Source organism: Hemitrygon akajei, chromosome 4 (assembly GCF_048418815.1).
Source record: "Hemitrygon akajei chromosome 4, sHemAka1.3, whole genome shotgun sequence".
In the NCBI taxonomy this organism is placed as follows: Eukaryota; Metazoa; Chordata; class Chondrichthyes; order Myliobatiformes; family Dasyatidae; genus Hemitrygon; species Hemitrygon akajei.
In genome coordinates this window covers 111,837,359-111,857,153 of record NC_133127.1, presented here as the reverse complement: position 1 = coordinate 111,857,153, position 19,795 = coordinate 111,837,359, and positions in this window count along the sequence as shown.

Genomic DNA, 19,795 nt, shown 5'->3' with positions numbered 1-19,795 from the left:
CACCATTCCGGTAACAGCACGTACTGGGCCACCTTTCCGGTAACAGCAGGTACTGGGCCACCATTCCAGTAACAGCACGTACTGGGCCACCATTCCAGTAACAGCACGTACTGGGCCACCATTCCAGTAACAGCACGTTCTGGGCCACCTTTCCGGTAACAGCTGGTACTGGGCCACCTTTCCGGTAACAGCTGGTACTGGGCCACCTTTCCAGTAACAGCTGGTACTGGGCCATCTTAACGGTAACAGCAGGTACTGGGCCACTATTCCAGTAACAGCACGTACTGGGCCATCTTTCCGGTAACAGCACGTACTGGGCCACCATTCCAGTAACAGCACGTTCTGGGCCACTTTTCCGGTAACAGCAGGTACTGGGCCACCATTCCGGTAACAGCACGTACTGGGCCACCATTCCAGTAACAGCACGTTCTGGGCCACTTTTCCGGTAACAGCAGGTACTGGGCCACCTTTCCGGTAACAGCTGGTTCTGCGCCACCTTTCCGGTAACAGCAGGTACTTGTCCACTTTTCCGGTAACAGCAGGTACTGGGCCACCTTTCCGGTAACAGCAGGTACTGGGCCACTTTTCCGGTAACAGCAGGTACTTGTCCACTTTTCCGGTAACAGCAGGTACTGGGCCACCTTTCCGGTAACAGCAGGTACTGCGCCACCTTTCCGGTAACAGCAGGTACTGCGCCAACTTTCCGGTAACAGCAGGTACTGGGCCACCTTTCCGGTAATAGCAGGTTCGGTGCCACTTTTCCGGTAACAGCAGGTACTGGGCCACCATTCCGGTAACAGCACGTACTGGACCACCATTCCAGTAACAGCACGTTCTGGGCCACTTTTCCGGTAACAGCAGGTACTGGGCCACCATTCCAGTAACAGCACGTTCTGGGCCACTTTTCCGGTAACAGCAGGTACTGGGCCACCTTTCCGTTAACAGCTGGTACTGGGCCACCTTTCCGTTAACAGCAGGTACTGCGCCACATTTCCTGTAACAGCTGGTACTGGGCCACCATTCCAGTAACAGCACGTTCTGTGCCACATTTCCGGTAACAGCAGGTACTGGGCCACCATTCCAGTAACAGCACGTACTGGGCCACCTTTCCGATAACAGCAGGTACTGCGCCACCTTTCCGGTAACAGCTGGTACCGGGCCACCTTTCCGGTAACAGCTGGTACTGGGCCTCCTTTCCGGTAACAGCAGGTACTGGGCGACCATTCCAGTAACAGCACGTACTGGGCCATTTTTCCGGTAACAGCACGTACTGGGCCACCATTCCAGTAACAGCACGTTCTGGGCCACCTTTCCGGTAACAGCTGGTACTGGGCCACCTTTCCGGTAACAGCTGGTACTGGGCCACCTTTCCGGTAACAGCAGGTACTGGGCCACCATTCCAGTAACAGCACGTACTGGGCCACCTTTCCGGTAACAGCTGGTACTGGGCCACCATTCCGGTAACAGCTGGTACTGGGCCACCTTTCCGGTAAGAGCACGTACTAGGCCACCATTCCAGTTACAGCACGTTCTGTGCCACCTTTCCGGTAACAGCTGGTACTGGGCCACCTTTCCGGTAACAGCTGGTACTGGGCCACCATTCCAGTAACAGCACGTACTGGGCCATCTTTCCGGTAACAGCACGTACTGGGCCACCATTCCAGTAACAGCACGTACTGGGCCACCATTCCAGTAACAGCACGTTCTGGGCCACCTTTCCGGTAACGGCTGGTACTGGGCCACCTTTCCGGTAACAGCAGGTACTGCGCCACCTTTCCGGTAACAGCAGGTACTGGGCCACTTTTCCGGTAACAGCAGGTACTGGGCCACCTTTCCGGTAACAGCTGGTACTGGGCCACCTTTCCGGTAACAGCTGGTACTGGGCCACCATTCCAGTAACAGCACGTACTGGGCCATCTTTCCGGTAACAGCACGTACTGGGCCACCATTCCAGTAACAGCACGTACTGGGCCACCATTCCAGTAACAGCACGTTCTGGGCCACCTTTCCGGTAACAGCTGGTACTGGGCCACCTTTCCGGTAACAGCAGGTACTGCGCCACCTTTCCGATAACAGCAGGTACTGGGCCACTTTTCCGGTAACAGCAGGTACTGGGCCACCTTTCCGGTAACAGCTGGTACTGGGCCACCTTTCCAGTAACAGCTGGTACTGGGCCATCTTAACGGTAACAGCAGGTACTGGGCCACCATTCCAGTAACAGCACGTACTGGGCCATCTTTCCGGTAACAGCACGTACTGGGCCACCATTCCAGTAACAGCACGTTCTGGGCCACTTTTCCGGTAACAGCAGGTACTGCGCCACCTTTCCGGTAACAGCAGGTACTGGGCCACCTTTCCGGTAACAGCAGGTACTGCGCCACCTTTCCGGTAACAGCAGGTACTGCGCCACTTTTCCGGTAACAGCAGGTACTGGGCCACCATTCCGGTAACAGCACGTACTGGACCACCATTCCAGTAACAGCACGTTCTGGGCCACTTTTCCGGTAACAGCAGGTACTGGGCCACCATTCCAGTAACAGCTGGTTCTGGGCCACCTTTCCGGTAACAGCTTGTACTGCGCCACATTTCCTGTAACAGCTGGTACTGGGCCACCATTCCAGTAACAGCACGTTCTGTGCCACATTTCCGGTAACAGCAGGTACTGGGCCACCATTCCAGTAACAGCACGTACTGGGCCACCTTTCCGATAACAGCAGGGACTGCGCCACCTTTCCGGTAACAGCTGGTACTGGGCCACCATTCCAGTAACAGCACGTACTGGGCCACCTTTCCGGTAACAGCTGGTACTGGGCCTCCTTTCGGGTAACAGCAGGTACTGGGCGACCATTCCAGTAACAGCACGTACTGGGTCATCTTTCCGGTAACAGCACGTACTGGGCCACCATTCCAGTAACAGCACGTTCTGGGCCACCTTTCCGGTAACAGCTGGTACTGGGCCACCTTTCCGGTAACAGCTGGTACTGGGCCACCTTTCCGGTAACAGCAGGTACTGGGCCACCATTCCAGTAACAGCACGTACTGGGCCACCTTTCCGGTAACAGCTGGTACTGGGCCACCATTCCGGTAACAGCTGGTACTGGGCCACCTTTCCGGTAACAGCACGTACTAGGCCACCATTCCAGTTACAGCACGTTCTGTGCCACCTTTCCGGTAACAGCTGGTACTGGGCCACCATTCCGGTAACAGCACGTACTGGGCCACCTTTCCGGTAACAGCAGGTACTGGGCCACCATTCCAGTAACAGCACGTACTGGGCCACCATTCCAGTAACAGCACGTACTGGGCCACCATTCCAGTAACAGCACGTTCTGGGCCACCTTTCCGGTAACAGCTGGTACTGGGCCACCTTTCCGGTAACAGCTGGTACTGGGCCACCTTTCCAGTAACAGCTGGTACTGGGCCATCTTAACGGTAACAGCAGGTACTGGGCCACTATTCCAGTAACAGCACGTACTGGGCCATCTTTCCGGTAACAGCACGTACTGGGCCACCATTCCAGTAACAGCACGTTCTGGGCCACTTTTCCGGTAACAGCAGGTACTGGGCCACCATTCCGGTAACAGCACGTACTGGGCCACCATTCCAGTAACAGCACGTTCTGGGCCACTTTTCCGGTAACAGCAGGTACTGGGCCACCTTTCCGGTAACAGCTGGTTCTGCGCCACCTTTCCGGTAACAGCAGGTACTTGTCCACTTTTCCGGTAACAGCAGGTACTGGGCCACCTTTCCGGTAACAGCAGGTACTGGGCCACTTTTCCGGTAACAGCAGGTACTTGTCCACTTTTCCGGTAACAGCAGGTACTGGGCCACCTTTCCGGTAACAGCAGGTACTGCGCCACCTTTCCGGTAACAGCAGGTACTGCGCCAACTTTCCGGTAACAGCAGGTACTGGGCCACCTTTCCGGTAATAGCAGGTTCGGTGCCACTTTTCCGGTAACAGCAGGTACTGGGCCACCATTCCGGTAACAGCACGTACTGGACCACCATTCCAGTAACAGCACGTTCTGGGCCACTTTTCCGGTAACAGCAGGTACTGGGCCACCATTCCAGTAACAGCACGTTCTGGGCCACTTTTCCGGTAACAGCAGGTACTGGGCCACCTTTCCGTTAACAGCTGGTACTGGGCCACCTTTCCGTTAACAGCAGGTACTGCGCCACATTTCCTGTAACAGCTGGTACTGGGCCACCATTCCAGTAACAGCACGTTCTGTGCCACATTTCCGGTAACAGCAGGTACTGGGCCACCATTCCAGTAACAGCACGTACTGGGCCACCTTTCCGATAACAGCAGGTACTGCGCCACCTTTCCGGTAACAGCTGGTACTGGGCCACCTTTCCGGTAACAGATGGTACTGGGCCTCCTTTCCGGTAACAGCAGGTACTGGGCGACCATTCCAGTAACAGCACGTACTGGGCCATTTTTCCGGTAACAGCACGTACTGGGCCACCATTCCAGTAACAGCACGTTCTGGGCCACCTTTCCGGTAACAGCTGGTACTGGGCCACCTTTCCGGTAACAGCTGGTACTGGGCCACCTTTCCGGTAACAGCAGGTACTGGGCCACCATTCCAGTAACAGCACGTACTGGGCCACCTTTCCGGTAACAGCTGGTACTGGGCCACCATTCCGGTAACAGCTGGTACTGGGCCACCTTTCCGGTAAGAGCACGTACTAGGCCACCATTCCAGTTACAGCACGTTCTGTGCCACCTTTCCGGTAACAGCTGGTACTGGGCCACCATTCCGGTAACAGCACGTACTGGGCCACCTTTCCGGTAACAGCAGGTACTGGGCCACCATTCCAGTAACAGCACGTACTGGGCCACCTTTCCGGTAACAGCACGTACTGGGCCACCATTCCAGTAACAGCACGTTCTGGGCCACCTTTCCGGTAACAGCTGGTACTGGGCCACCTTTCCGGTAACAGCTGGTACTGGGCCACCATTCCAGTTACAGCACGTACTGGGCCATCTTTCCGGTAACAGCACGTACTGGGCCACCATTCCAGTAACAGCACGTTCTGGGCCACTTTTCCGGTAACAGCAGGTACAGGGCCACCATTCCGGTAACAGCACGTACTGGGCCACCATTCCAGTAACAGCACGTTCTGGGCCACTTTTCCAGTAACAGCAGGTACTGGGCCACCATTCCAGTAACAGCACGTTCTGGGCCACCTTTCCGGTAACAGCACGTACTGGGCCACCTTTCCTGTAACAGCAGGTACTGCGCCAGCTTTCCGGTAACAGCACGTACTGGGCCACCTTTCCTGTAACAGCAGGTACTGCGCCACCTTTCCGGTAAAAGCACGTACTGGGCCACCTTTCCTGTAACAGCAGGTACTGCGCCACCTTTCCGGTAACAGCACGTACTGGGCCACCATTCCAGTAACAGCACGTTCTGGGCCACTTTTCCGGTAACAGCAGGTACTGGGCCACCATTCCAGTAACAGCACGTTCTGGGCCACTTTTCCGGTAACAGCAGGTACTGGGCCACCATTCCAGTAACAGCACGTTCTGGGCCACTTTTCCGGTAACAGCAGGTACTGGGCCACCATTCCAGTAACAGCACGTACTGGGCCACCTTTCCTGTAACAGCAGGTACTGGGCCACCTTTCCGGTAACAGCACGTACTGGGCCACCTTTCCGGTAACAGCAGGTACTGGGCCACCTTTCCGGTAACAGCACGTACTGCGCCACCTTTCCGGTAACAGCACGTACTGCGCCACCTTTCCGGTAACAGCAGGTACTGGGCCACCTTTCCTGTAACAGCAGGTACTGCGCCAGCTTTCCGGTAACAGCACGTACTGGGCCACCTTTCCGGTAACAGCACGTACTGGGCCACATTTCCGTTAACAGCACCTACTGGGCGACCTTTCCGGTAACAGCACGTACTGGGCCACCTTTCCTGTAACAGCAGGTTCTGGGCCACTTTTCCGGTAACAGCAGGTACTGGGCCACCATTCCAGTAACAGCACGTTCTGGGCCACTTTTCCGGTAACAGCAGGTACTGGGCCACCATTCCAGTAACAGCACGTACTGGGCCACCTTTCCGGTAACAGCACGTACTAGGCCACCATTCCAGTTACAGCACGTTCTGTGCCACCTTTCCGGTAACAGCTGGTACTGGGCCACCTTTCCGGTAACAGCACGTACTGGGCCACCTTTCCGGTAACAGCAGGTACTGGGCCACCATTCCAGTAACAGCACGTACTGGGCCACCTTTCCGGTAACAGCACGTACTGGGCCACCATTCCAGTAACAGCACGTTCTGGGCCACCTTTCCGGTAACAGCTGGTACTGGGCCACCTTTCCGGTAACAGCTGGTACTGGGCCACCTTTCCAGTTACAGCACGTACTGGGCCATCTTTCCGGTAACAGCACGTACTGCGCCACATTTCCGGTAACAGCAGGTTCTGGGCCACTTTTCCGGTAACAGCAGGTACTGGGCCACCATTCCAGTAACAGCACGTTCTGGGCCACTTTTCCGGTAACAGCAGGTACTGGGCCACCTTTCCGGTAACAGCAGGAACTGCGCCACTTTTCCGGTAACAGCACGTACTGGGCCACCTTTCCGGTACCAGCAGGTACTGGGTCACCTTTCCGGTAACAGCAGGTACTGGGTCAGCTTTCCGGTAACAGCACGTACTGGGCCTCCTTTCCGGTAACAGCACGTACTGGGCCAACTTTCCGGTAACAGCACGTACTGGGCCACCTTTCCGGTAACAGCAGGGACTGCGCCACCTTTCCGGTAACAGCAGGTACTGGGCCACCTTTCCGGAAACAGCTGGTACTGGGCCAACTTTCCGGTAACAGCAGGTACTGGGCCACATTTCCGGTAACAGCAGGTCCTGGGCCACCTTTCCGGTTACAGCAGGAACTGCGCCACTTTTCCGGTAACAGCACGTACTGGGCCACCTTTCCGGTAACAGCAGGTACTGGGTCACCTTTCCGGTAACAGCAGGTACTGTGTCACCTTTCCGGTAACAGCACGTACTGGGCCTCCTTTCCGGTAACAGCACGTACTGGGCCACCTTTCCGGTAACAGCACGTACTGGGCCACCTTTCCGGTAACAGCAGGGACTGCGCCACCTTTCCGGTAACAGCTGGTACTGGGCCAACTTTCCGGTAACAGCAGGTACTGGGCCACATTTCCGGTAACAGCAGGTACTGGGACACCTTTCCGGTAACAGCTGGTACTGGGCCACCTTTCCGTTAACAGCAGGTACTGCGCCACATTTCCTGTAACAGCTGGTACTGGGCCACCATTCCAGTAACAGCACGTTCTGTGCCACATTTCCGGTAACAGCAGGTACTGGGCCACCATTCCAGTAACAGCACGTACTGGGCCACCTTTCCGATAACAGCAGGTACTGCGCCACCTTTCCGGTAACAGCTGGTACTGGGCCACCTTTCCGGTAACAGCTGGTACTGGGCCTCCTTTCCGGTAACAGCAGGTACTGGGCGACCATTCCAGTAACAGCACGTACTGGGCCATTTTTCCGGTAACAGCACGTACTGGGCCACCATTCCAGTAACAGCACGTTCTGGGCCACCTTTCCGGTAACAGCTGGTACTGGGCCACCTTTCCGGTAACAGCTGGTACTGGGCCACCTTTCCGGTAACAGCAGGTACTGGGCCACCATTCCAGTAACAGCACGTACTGGGCCACCTTTCCGGTAACAGCTGGTACTGGGCCACCATTCCGGTAACAGCTGGTACTGGGCCACCTTTCCGGTAAGAGCACGTACTAGGCCACCATTCCAGTTACAGCACGTTCTGTGCCACCTTTCCGGTAACAGCTGGTACTGGGCCACCATTCCGGTAACAGCACGTACTGGGCCACCTTTCCGGTAACAGCAGGTACTGGGCCACCATTCCAGTAACAGCACGTACTGGGCCACCTTTCCGGTAACAGCACGTACTGGGCCACCATTCCAGTAACAGCACGTTCTGGGCCACCTTTCCGGTAACAGCTGGTACTGGGCCACCTTTCCGGTAACAGCTGGTACTGGGCCACCATTCCAGTTACAGCACGTACTGGGCCATCTTTCCGGTAACAGCACGTACTGGGCCACCATTCCAGTAACAGCACGTTCTGGGCCACTTTTCCGGTAACAGCAGGTACTGGGCCACCATTCCGGTAACAGCACGTACTGGGCCACCATTCCAGTAACAGCACGTTCTGGGCCACTTTTCCAGTAACAGCAGGTACTGGGCCACCATTCCAGTAACAGCACGTTCTGGGCCACTTTTCCGGTAACAGCAGGTACTGGGCCACTTTTCCGGTAACAGCACGTACTGGGCCACCTTTCCTGTAACAGCAGGTACTGCGCCAGCTTTCCGGTAACAGCACGTACTGGGCCACCTTTCCTGTAACAGCAGGTACTGGGCCACATTTCCGGTAACAACAGGTACTGGGCCACCTTTCCGGTAACAGCTGGTACTGGGCCACCTTTCCGGTAACAGCAGGTACTGGGCCACCTTTCCAGTCACAGCAGGTACTGGGCCACCTTTCCGGTAACAGCAGGTACTGGGCCACCTTTCCGGTAACAGCAGGTACTGGGCGACCATTCCAGTAACAGCAGGAACTGGGCCACCTTTCCTGTAACAGCTGGTACTGGGCCACCTTTCCGGTAACAGCAGGTACTGCGCCACCTTTCCTGTAACAGCTGGTACTGGGCCACCTTTCCGGTAACAGCAGGTACTGGGCCACTTTTCCGGTTACAGCAGGTACTGCGCCACCTTTCCGGTAACAGCAGGTACTGGGCCACCATTCCAGTAACAGCACGTACTGGGCCACCTTTCCGGTAACAGCTGGTACTGGGCCACCTTTCCGGTAACAGCAGGTACTGGGCGACCATTCCAGTAACAGCACGTACTGGGCCATCTTTCCGGTAACAGCACGTACTGGTGCACCATTCCAGTAACAGCACGTACTGGGCCACCTTTCCGGTAACAGCACGTACTGGGCCATCTTTCCGGTAACAGCACGTACTGGGCCATCTTTCCGGTAACAGCACGTACTGGGCCACCATTCCAGTAACAGCACGTACTGGGCCATCTTTCCGGTAACAGCACGTACTGGGCCACCATTCCAGTAACAGCACGTACTGGGCCATCTTTCCGGTAACAGCACGTACTGGGCCACCATTCCAGTAACAGCACGTACTGGGCCATCTTTCCGGTAACAGCACGTACTGGGCCACCTTTTCGGTAACAGCAGGTACTGCGCCACCTTTCCGGTAACAGCAGGTACTGGGCGACCATTCCAGTAACAGCACGTACTGGGCCATCTTTCCGGTAACAGCACGTACTAGGCCACCATTCCAGTAACAGCACGTTCTGGGCCACCTTTCCGGTAACAGTTGGTACTGGGCCACCTTTCCGGTAACAGCTGGTACTGGGCCACCATTCCAGTAACAGCACGTACTGGGCCACCATTCCAGTAACAGCACGTACTGGGCCACCTTTTCGGTAACAGCACGTACTGGGCCACCATTCCAGTAACAGCACGTTCTGGGCCACCTTTCCGGTAACAGCTGGAACTGGGCCACCTTTCCGGTAACATCACGTACTGCGCCACCTTTCCGGTAACAGCAGGTACTGGGCCACCTTTCCGGTAACAGCAGGTACTGGGCCACCTTTCCGATAACAGCAGGTACTGCGCCACATTTCCGGTAACAGCAGGTACTGGGCCACCTTTCCGGTAACAGCAGTTACTGGGCCACATTTCCGGTAACAACAGGTACTGGGCCACCTTTCCGGTAACAGCTGGTACTGGGCCACCTTTCCGGTAACAGCAGGTACTGGGCCACCATTCCATTAACTGCACGTACTGGGCCACCTTTCCGGTAACAGCTGGTACTGGGCCACCTTTCCGGTAACAGCAGGTACTGGGCGACCATTCCAGTAACAGCAGGAACTGGGCCACCTTTCCTGTAACAGCTGGTACTGGGCCACCTTTCCGGTAACAGCAGGTACTGGGCCACCTTTCCGGTAACAGCTGGTACTGGGCCACCTTTCGGGTAACAGCAGGTACTGGGCGACCATTCCAGTAACAGCACGTACTGGGCCATCTTTCCGGTAACAGCACGTACTGGGCCACCATTCCAGTAACAGCACGTACTGGGCCACCTTTCCGGTAACAGCACGTACTGGGCCATCTTTCCGGTAACAGCACGTACTGGGCCATCTTTCCGGTAACAGCACGTACTGGGCCACCATTCCAGTAACAGCACGTACTGGGCCATCATTCCGGTAACAGCACGTACTGGGCCACCATTCCAGTAACAGCACGTACTGGGCCATCTTTCCGGTAACTGCACGTACTGGGCCACCATTCCAGTAACAGCACGTACTGGGCCATCTTTCCGGTAACAGCACGTACTGGGCCACCTTTCCGGTAACAGCAGGTACTGCGCCACCTTTCCGGTAACAGCAGGTACTGGGCCACCATTCCAGTAACAGCACGTACTGGGCAACCTTTCCGGTAACAGCTGGTACTGGGCCACCTTTCCGGTAACAGCAGGTACTGGGCGACCATTCCAGTAACAGCACGTACTGGGCCATCTTTCCGGTAACAGCACGTACTGGGCCACCATTCCAGTAACAGCACGTTATGGGCCACCTTTCCGGTAACAGCTGGTACTGGGCCACCTTTCCGGTAACAGCTGGTACCTGGCCACCTTTCCGGTAACAGCAGGTACTGGGCCACCATTCCAGTAACAGCACGTACTGGGCCACCTTTCCGGTAACAGCACGTACTAGGCCACCATTCCAGTAACAGCACGTTCTGGGCCACCTTTCCGGTAACAGCTGGTACTGGGCCACCTTTCCGGTAACAGCTGGTACCTGGCCACCTTTCCGGTAACAGCACGTACTGGGCCACGATTCCAGTAACAGTACGTACTGGGCCACCATTCCAGTTACAGCACGTACTGGGACCCCTTTCCGGTAACAGCAGGTACTGGGCAACCATTCCAGTAACAGCACGTACTGGGCCACCTTTCCAGTAACAGCTGGTACTGGGCCATCTTAACGGTAACAGCAGGTACTGGGCCATCTTAACGGTAACAGCAGGTACTGGGCCACCATTCCAGTAACAGCACGTACTGGGCCATCTTTCCGGTAACAGCACGTACTGGGCCACCATTCCAGTAACAGCACGTTCTGGGCCACTTTTCCGGTAACAGCAGGTACTGGGCCACCATTCCGGTAACAGCACGTACTGGGCCACCATTCCAGTAACAGCACGTTCTGGGCCACTTTTCCGGTAACAGCAGGTACTGGGCCACCTTTCCGTTAACAGCTGGTACTGGGCCACCTTTCCGGTAACAGCTGGTACTGGGCCACCTTTCCGGTAACAGCAGGTACTGCGCCACCTTTCCGGTAACAGCACGTACTGGGCCATCTTTCCGGTAACAGCAGGTACAGGGCCACCATTCCAGTAACAGCACGTTCTGGGCCACTTTTCCGGTAACAGCAGGTACTGGGCCACCATTCCGGTAACAGCACGTACTGGGCCACCATTCCAGTAACAGCACGTTCTGGGCCACTTTTCCGGTAACAGCAGGTACTGGGCCACCATTCCAGTAACAGCACGTTCTGGGCCACTTTTCCGGTAACAGCAGGTACTGGGCCACCTTTCCGTTAACAGCTGGTACTGGGCCACCTTTCCGGTAACAGCTGGTACTGGGCCTCCTTTCCGGTAACAGCAGGTACTGGGCAACAATTCCAGTAACAGCAGGAACTGGGCCACCTTTCCGGTAACAGCAGGTACTGGGCCATCTTTCCGGTAACAGCACGTACTGGGCCACCATTCCAGTAACAGCACGTTCTGGGCCACCTTTCCGGTAACAGCTGGTACTGGGCCACCTTTCCGGTAACAGCTGGTACTGGGCCACCTTTCCGGTAACAGCAGGTACTGGGCAACCATTCCAGTAACAGCACGTACTGAGCCACCATTCCAGTAACAGCACTTACTGGGCCACCTTTCCGGTAACAGCACGTACTGGGCCACCATTCCAGTAACAGCTCGTTCTGGGCCACCTTTTCGGTAACAGCACCTACTGGGCCACCATTCCAGTAACAGCACGTTCTGGGCCACCTTACCGGTAACAGCTGGTACTGGGCCACCTTTCCGGTAACAGCAGGTACTGCGCCACCTTTCCGGTAACAGCAGGTACTGGGCCACCTTTCCGGTAACAGCAGGTACTGGGCCACCTTTCCGGTAACAACAGGTACTGCGCCACCTTTCCGGTAACAGCAGGAACTGCGCCACCTTTCCGGTAACAGCTGGTACTGGGCAACCTTTCCGGTAACAGCTGGTACTGGGCCACCTTTCCGGTAACAGCTGGTACTGGGCCACCTTTCCGATAACAGCAGGTACTGCGCCACATTTCCGGTAACAGCAGGTACTGGGCCACCTTTCCGGTAACAGCAGGTACTGGGCCAACTTTCTGGGAACAGCAGATACTGGGCCACCTTTCCGGTAACAGCTGGTACTGGGCCACCTTTCCGGTAACAGCAGGTACTGGGTCACCTTTCCGGTAACAGCAGGTACTGGGTCACCTTTCCGGTAACAGCAGGTACTGGGCCACCTTTCCGGTAACAACAGGTACTGGGCCACCATTCCAGTAACTGCACGTACTGGGCTACCTTTCCGGTAACAGCTGGTACTGGGCCACCATTCCGGTAACAGCAGGTACTGGGCGACCCTTCCAGTAACACCAGGAACTGGGCCACCTTTCCGGTAAAAGCAGGTACTGGGCCATCTTTCCGGTAACAGCACGTACTGGGCCACCATTCCAGTAACAGCACGTTCTGGGCCACATTTCCGGTAACAGCTGGTACTGGGCCACCTTTCCGGTAACAACTGGTACTGGGCCACCTTTCCAGTAACAGCAGGTACTGGGCCACCTTTCCGGTAAAAGCAGGTACTGGGCCACCATTCCAGTAACAGCACGAACTGGGCCACCTTTCCGGTAACAGCACGTACTGGGCCACCATTCCAGTAACAGCACGTTCTGGGCCACCTTTCCGGTAACAGCTGGTACTGGGCCACCTTTCCAGTAACAGCACGTACTGGGCCACCTTTCCGGTAACAGAAGGTACTGGGCCACCATTCCAGTAACAGCACGTACTGGGCCACCTTTCCGGTAACAGCACGTACTGGGCCACCTTTTCGGTAACAGCACGTACTGGGCCACCATTCCAGTAACAGCACGTTCTGGGCCACCTTTCCGGTAACAGCTGGTACTGGGCCACCATTCCAGTAACAGCACGTACTGGGCCACCATTCCAGTAACAGCACGTACTGGGCCACCATTCCAGTAACAGCACGTTCTGGGCCACCTTTCCGGTAACACCTGGTACTGGGCCACCTTTCCGGTAACAGCTGGTACTGGGCGACCATTCCAGTAACAGCACGTACTGGGCCATCTTTCCGGTAACAGAACGTACTGGGCCACCATTCCAGTAACAGCACGTTCTGGGCCACCTTTCCGGTAACAGCTGGTACTGGGCCACCTTTCCGGTAACAGCTGGTACCTGGCCACCTTTCCGGTAACAGCAGGTACTGGGCCACCATTCCAGTAACAGCACGTACTGGGCCACCTTTCCGGTAACAGCACGTACTGGGCCACCATTCCAGTAACAGCACGTTCTGGGCCACCTATCCGGTAACAGCTGGTACTGGGCCACCTTTCCGGTAACAGCTGGTACCTGGCCACCTTTCCGGTAACAGCAGGTACTGGGCCACCATTCCAGTAACAGCACGTACTGGGCCACCTTTCCGGTAACAGCACGTACTGGGCCACCATTCCAGTAACAGCACGTTCTGGGCCACCTTTCCGGTAACAGCTGGTACTGGGCCACCTTTCCGGTAACAGCTGGTACTGGGCCACCATTCCAGTAACAGCACGTACTGGGCCATCTTTCCGGTAACAGCACGTACTGGGCCACCATTCCAGTAACAGCACGTACTGGGCCACCATTCCAGTAACAGCACGTTCTGGGCCACCTTTCCGGTAACAGCTGGTACTGGGCCACCTTTCCGGTAACTGCAGGTACTGCGCCACCTTTCCGGTAACAGCAGGTACTGGGCCACTTTTCCGGTAACAGCAGGTACTGGGCCACCTTTCCGGTAACAGCTGGTACTGGGCCACCTTTCCAGTAACAGCTGGTACTGGGCCATCTTAACGGAAAACAGCAGGTACTGGGCCACCATTCCAGTAACAGCACGTACTGGGCCATCTTTCCGGTAACAGCACGTACTGGGCCACCATTCCAGTAACAGCACGTTCTGGGCCACTTTTCCGGTAACAGCAGGTACTGCGCCACCTTTCCGGTAACAGCAGATACTGGGCCACTTTTCCGGTAACAGCAGGTACTGGGCCACCTTTCCGGTAACAGCAGGTACTGGGCCACCTTTCCGGTAACAGCAGGTACTGCGCCACCTTTCCGGTAACAGCAGGTACTGCGCCACTTTTCCGGTAACAGCAGGTACTGGGCCACCATTCCGGTAACAGCACGTACTGGACCACCATTCCAGTAACAGCACGTTCTGGGCCACTTTTCCGGTAACAGCAGGTACTGGGCCACCATTCCAGTAACAGCTGGTTCTGGGCCACCTTTCCGGTAACAGCTTGTACTGCGCCACATTTCCTGTAACAGCTGGTACTGGGCCACCATTCCAGTAACAGCACGTTCTGTGCCACATTTCCGGTAACAGCAGGTACTGGGCCACCATTCCAGTAACAGCACGTACTGGGCCACCTTTCCGATAACAGCAGGGACTGCGCCACCTTTCCGGTAACAGCTGGTACTGGGCCACCATTCCAGTAACAGCACGTACTGGGCCACCTTTCCGGTAACAGCTGGTACTGGGCCTCCTTTCGGGTAACAGCAGGTACTGGGCGACCATTCCAGTAACAGCACGTACTGGGTCATCTTTCCGGTAACAGCACGTACTGGGCCACCATTCCAGTAACAGCACGTTCTGGGCCACCTTTCCGGTAACAGCTGGTACTGGGCCACCTTTCCGGTAACAGCTGGTACTGGGCCACCTTTCCGGTAACAGCAGGTACTGGGCCACCATTGCAGTAACAGCACGTACTGGGCCACCTTTCCGGTAACAGCTGGTACTGGGCCACCATTCCGGTAACAGCTGGTACTGGGCCACCTTTCCGGTAACAGCACGTACTAGGCCACCATTCCAGTTACAGCACGTTCTGTGCCACCTTTCCGGTAACAGCTGGTACTGGGCCACCATTCCGGTAACAGCACGTACTGGGCCACCTTTCCGGTAACAGCAGGTACTGGGCCACCATTCCAGTAACAGCACGTACTGGGCCACCATTCCAGTAACAGCACGTACTGGGCCACCATTCCAGTAACAGCACGTTCTGGGCCACCTTTCCGGTAACAGCTGGTACTGGGCCACCTTTCCGGTAACAGCTGGTACTGGGCCACCTTTCCAGTAACAGCTGGTACTGGGCCATCTTAACGGTAACAGCAGGTACTGGGCCACTATTCCAGTAACAGCACGTACTGGGCCATCTTTCCGGTAACAGCACGTACTGGGCCACCATTCCAGTAACAGCACGTTCTGGGCCACTTTTCCGGTAACAGCAGGTACTGGGCCACCATTCCGGTAACAGCACGTACTGGGCCACCATTCCAGTAACAGCACGTTCTGGGCCACTTTTCCGGTAACAGCAGGTACTGGGCCACCTTTCCGGTAACAGCTGGTTCTGCGCCACCTTTCCGGTAACAGCAGGTACTTGTCCACTTTTCCGGTAACAGCAGGTACTGGGCCACCTTTCCGGTAACAGCAGGTACTGGGCCACTTTTCCGGTAACAGCAGGTACTTGTCCACTTTTCCGGTAACAGCAGGTACTGGGCCACCTTTCCGGTAACAGCAGGTACTGCGCCACCTTTCCGGTAACAGCAGGTACTGCGCCAACTTTCCGGTAACAGCAGGTACTGGGCCACCTTTCCGGTAATAGCAGGTTCGGTGCCACTTTTCCGGTAACAGCAGGTACTGGGCCACCATTCCGGTAACAGCACGTACTGGACCACCATTCCAGTAACAGCACGTTCTGGGCCACTTTTCCGGTAACAGCAGGTACTGGGCCACCATTCCAGTAACAGCACGTTCTGGGCCACTTTTCCGGTAACAGCAGGTACTGGGCCACCTTTCCGTTAACAGCTGGTACTGGGCCACCTTTCCGTTAACAGCAGGTACTGCGCCACATTTCCTGTAACAGCTGGTACTGGGCCACCATTCCAGTAACAGCACGTTCAGTGCCACATTTCCGGTAACAGCAGGTACTGGGCCACCATTCCAGTAACAGCACGTACTGGGCCACCTTTCCGATAACAGCAGGTACTGCGCCACCTTTCCGGTAACAGCTGGTACTGGGCCACCTTTCCGGTAACAGCTGGTACTGGGCCTCCTTTCCGGTAACAGCAGGTACTGGGCGACCATTCCAGTAACAGCACGTACTGGGCCATTTTTCCGGTAACAGCACGTACTGGGCCACCATTCCAGTAACAGCACGTTCTGGGCCACCTTTCCGGTAACAGCTGGTACTGGGCCACCTTTCCGGTAACAGCTGGTACTGGGCCACCTTTCCGGTAACAGCAGGTACTGGGCCACCATTCCAGTAACAGCACGTACTGGGCCACCTTTCCGGTAACAGCTGGTACTGGGCCACCATTCCGGTAACAGCTGGTACTGGGCCACCTTTCCGGTAAGAGCACGTACTAGGCCACCATTCCAGTTACAGCACGTTCTGTGCCACCTTTCCGGTAACAGCTGGTACTGGGCCACCTTTCCGGTAACAGCTGGTACTGGGCCACCATTCCAGTAACAGCACGTACTGGGCCATCTTTCCGGTAACAGCACGTACTGGGCCACCATTCCAGTAACAGCACGTACTGGGCCACCATTCCAGTAACAGCACGTTCTGGGCCACCTTTCCGGTAACAGCTGGTACTGGGCCACCTTTCCGGTAACAGCAGGTACTGCGCCACCTTTCCGGTAACAGCAGGTACTGGGCCACTTTTTCCGGTAACAGCAGGTACTGGGCCACCTTTCCGGTAACAGCTGGTATTGGGCCACCTTTCCGGTAACAGCTGGTACTGGGCCACCATTCCAGTAACAGCACGTACTGGGCCATCTTTCCGGTAACAGCACGTACTGGGCCACCATTCCAGTAACAGCACGTACTGGGCCACCATTCCAGTAACAGCACGTTCTGGGCCACCTTTCCGGTAACAGCTGGTACTGGGCCACCTTTCCGGTAACAGCAGGTACTGCGCCACCTTTCCGGTAACAGCAGGTACTGGGCCACTTTTCCGGTAACAGCAGGTACTGGGCCACCTTTCCGGTAACAGCTGGTACTGGGCCACCTTTCCAGTAACAGCTGGTACTGGGCCATCTTAACGGTAACAGCAGGTACTGGGCCACCATTCCAGTAACAGCACGTACTGGGCCATCTTTCCGGTAACAGCACGTACTGGGCCACCATTCCAGTAACAGCACGTTCTGGGCCACTTTTCCGGTAACAGCAGGTACTGCGCCACCTTTCCGGTAACAGCAGGTACTGGGCCACCTTTCCGGTAACAGCAGGTACTGCGCCACCTTTCCGGTAACAGCAGGTACTGCGCCACTTTTCCGGTAACAGCAGGTACTGGGCCACCATTCCGGTAACAGCACGTACTGGACCACCATTCCAGTAACAGCACGTTCTGGGCCACTTTTCCGGTAACAGCAGGTACTGGGCCACCATTCCAGTAACAGCTGGTTCTGGGCCACCTTTCCGGTAACAGCTTGTACTGCGCCACATTTCCTGTAACAGCTGGTACTGGGCCACCATTCCAGTAACAGCACGTTCTGTGCCACATTTCCGGTAACAGCAGGTACTGGGCCACCATTCCAGTAACAGCACGTACTGGGCCACCTTTCCGATAACAGCAGGGACTGCGCCACCTTTCCGGTAACAGCTGGTACTGGGCCACCATTCCAGTAACAGCACGTACTGGGCCACCTTTCCGGTAACAGCTGGTACTGGGCCTCCTTTCGGGTAACAGCAGGTACTGGGCGACCATTCCAGTAACAGCACGTACTGGGTCATCTTTCCGGTAACAGCACGTACTGGGCCACCATTCCAGTAACAGCACGTTCTGGGCCACCTTTCCGGTAACAGCTGGTACTGGGCCACCTTTCCGGTAACAGCTGGTACTGGGCCACCTTTCCGGTAACAGCAGGTACTGGGCCACCATTCCAGTAACAGCACGTACTGGGCCACCTTTCCGGTAACAGCTGGTACTGGGCCACCATTCCGGTAACAGCTGGTACTGGGCCACCTTTCCGGTAACAGCACGTACTAGGCCACCATTCCAGTTACAGCACGTTCTGTGCCACCTTTCCGGTAACAGCTGGTACTGGGCCACCATTCCGGTAACAGCACGTACTGGGCCACCTTTCCGGTAACAGCAGGTACTGGGCCACCATTCCAGTAACAGCACGTACTGGGCCACCATTCCAGTAACAGCACGTACTGGGCCACCATTCCAGTAACAGCACGTTCTGGGCCACCTTTCCGGTAACAGCTGGTACTGGGCCACCTTTCCGGTAACAGCTGGTACTGGGCCACCTTTCCAGTAACAGCTGGTACTGGGCCATCTTAACGGTAACAGCAGGTACTGGGCCACTATTCCAGTAACAGCACGTACTGGGCCATCTTTCCGGTAACAGCACGTACTGGGCCACCATTCCAGTAACAGCACGTTCTGGGCCACTTTTCCGGTAACAGCAGGTACTGGGCCACCATTCCGGTAACAGCACGTACTGGGCCACCATTCCAGTAACAGCACGTTCTGGGCCACTTTTCCGGTAACAGCAGGTACTGGGCCACCTTTCCGGTAACAGCTGGTTCTGCGCCACCTTTCCGGTAACAGCAGGTACTTGTCCACTTTTCCGAGTAACAGCAGGTACTGGGCCACCTTTCCGGTAACAGCAGGTACTGGGCCACTTTTCCGGTAACAGCAGGTACTTGTCCACTTTTCCGGTAACAGCAGGTACTTGGGCCACCTTTCCGGTAACAGCAGGTACTGCGCCACCTTTCCGGTAACAGCAGGTACTGCCGCCAACTTTCCGGTAACAGCAGGTACTGGGCCACCTTTCCGGTAATAGCAGGTTCGGTGCACTTTTCCGGTAACAGCAGGTACTGGGCCACCATTCCGGTAACAGCACGTACTGGACCACCATTCCAGTAACAGCACGTTCTGGGCCACTTTTCCGGTAACAGCAGGTACTGGGGCCACCATTCCAGTAACAGCACGTTCTGGGCCACTTTTCCGGTAACAGCAGGTACTGGGCCACCTTTCCGTTAACAGCTGGTACCTGGGCCACCTTTCCGTTAACAGCAGGTACTGCGCCACATTTCCTGTACAGCTGGTACTGGGCCACCATTCCAGTAACAGCACGTTCTGTGCCACATTTCCGGTAACAGCAGGTACTGGGCCACCATTCCAGTAACAGCACGTACTGGGCCACCTTCCGATAACAGCAGGTCTACTGCGCCACCTTTCGGTAACAGCTGGTACTGGGCACCCTTTCCGGTAACAGATGGTACTGGGCCTCCTTTCCGGTAACAGCAGGTACTGGGCGACCATTCCAGTAACAGCACGTACTGGGCCATTTTTCCGGTAACAGCACGTACTGGGCCACCATTCCAGTAACAGCAACGTTCTGGGCCACCTTTCCGG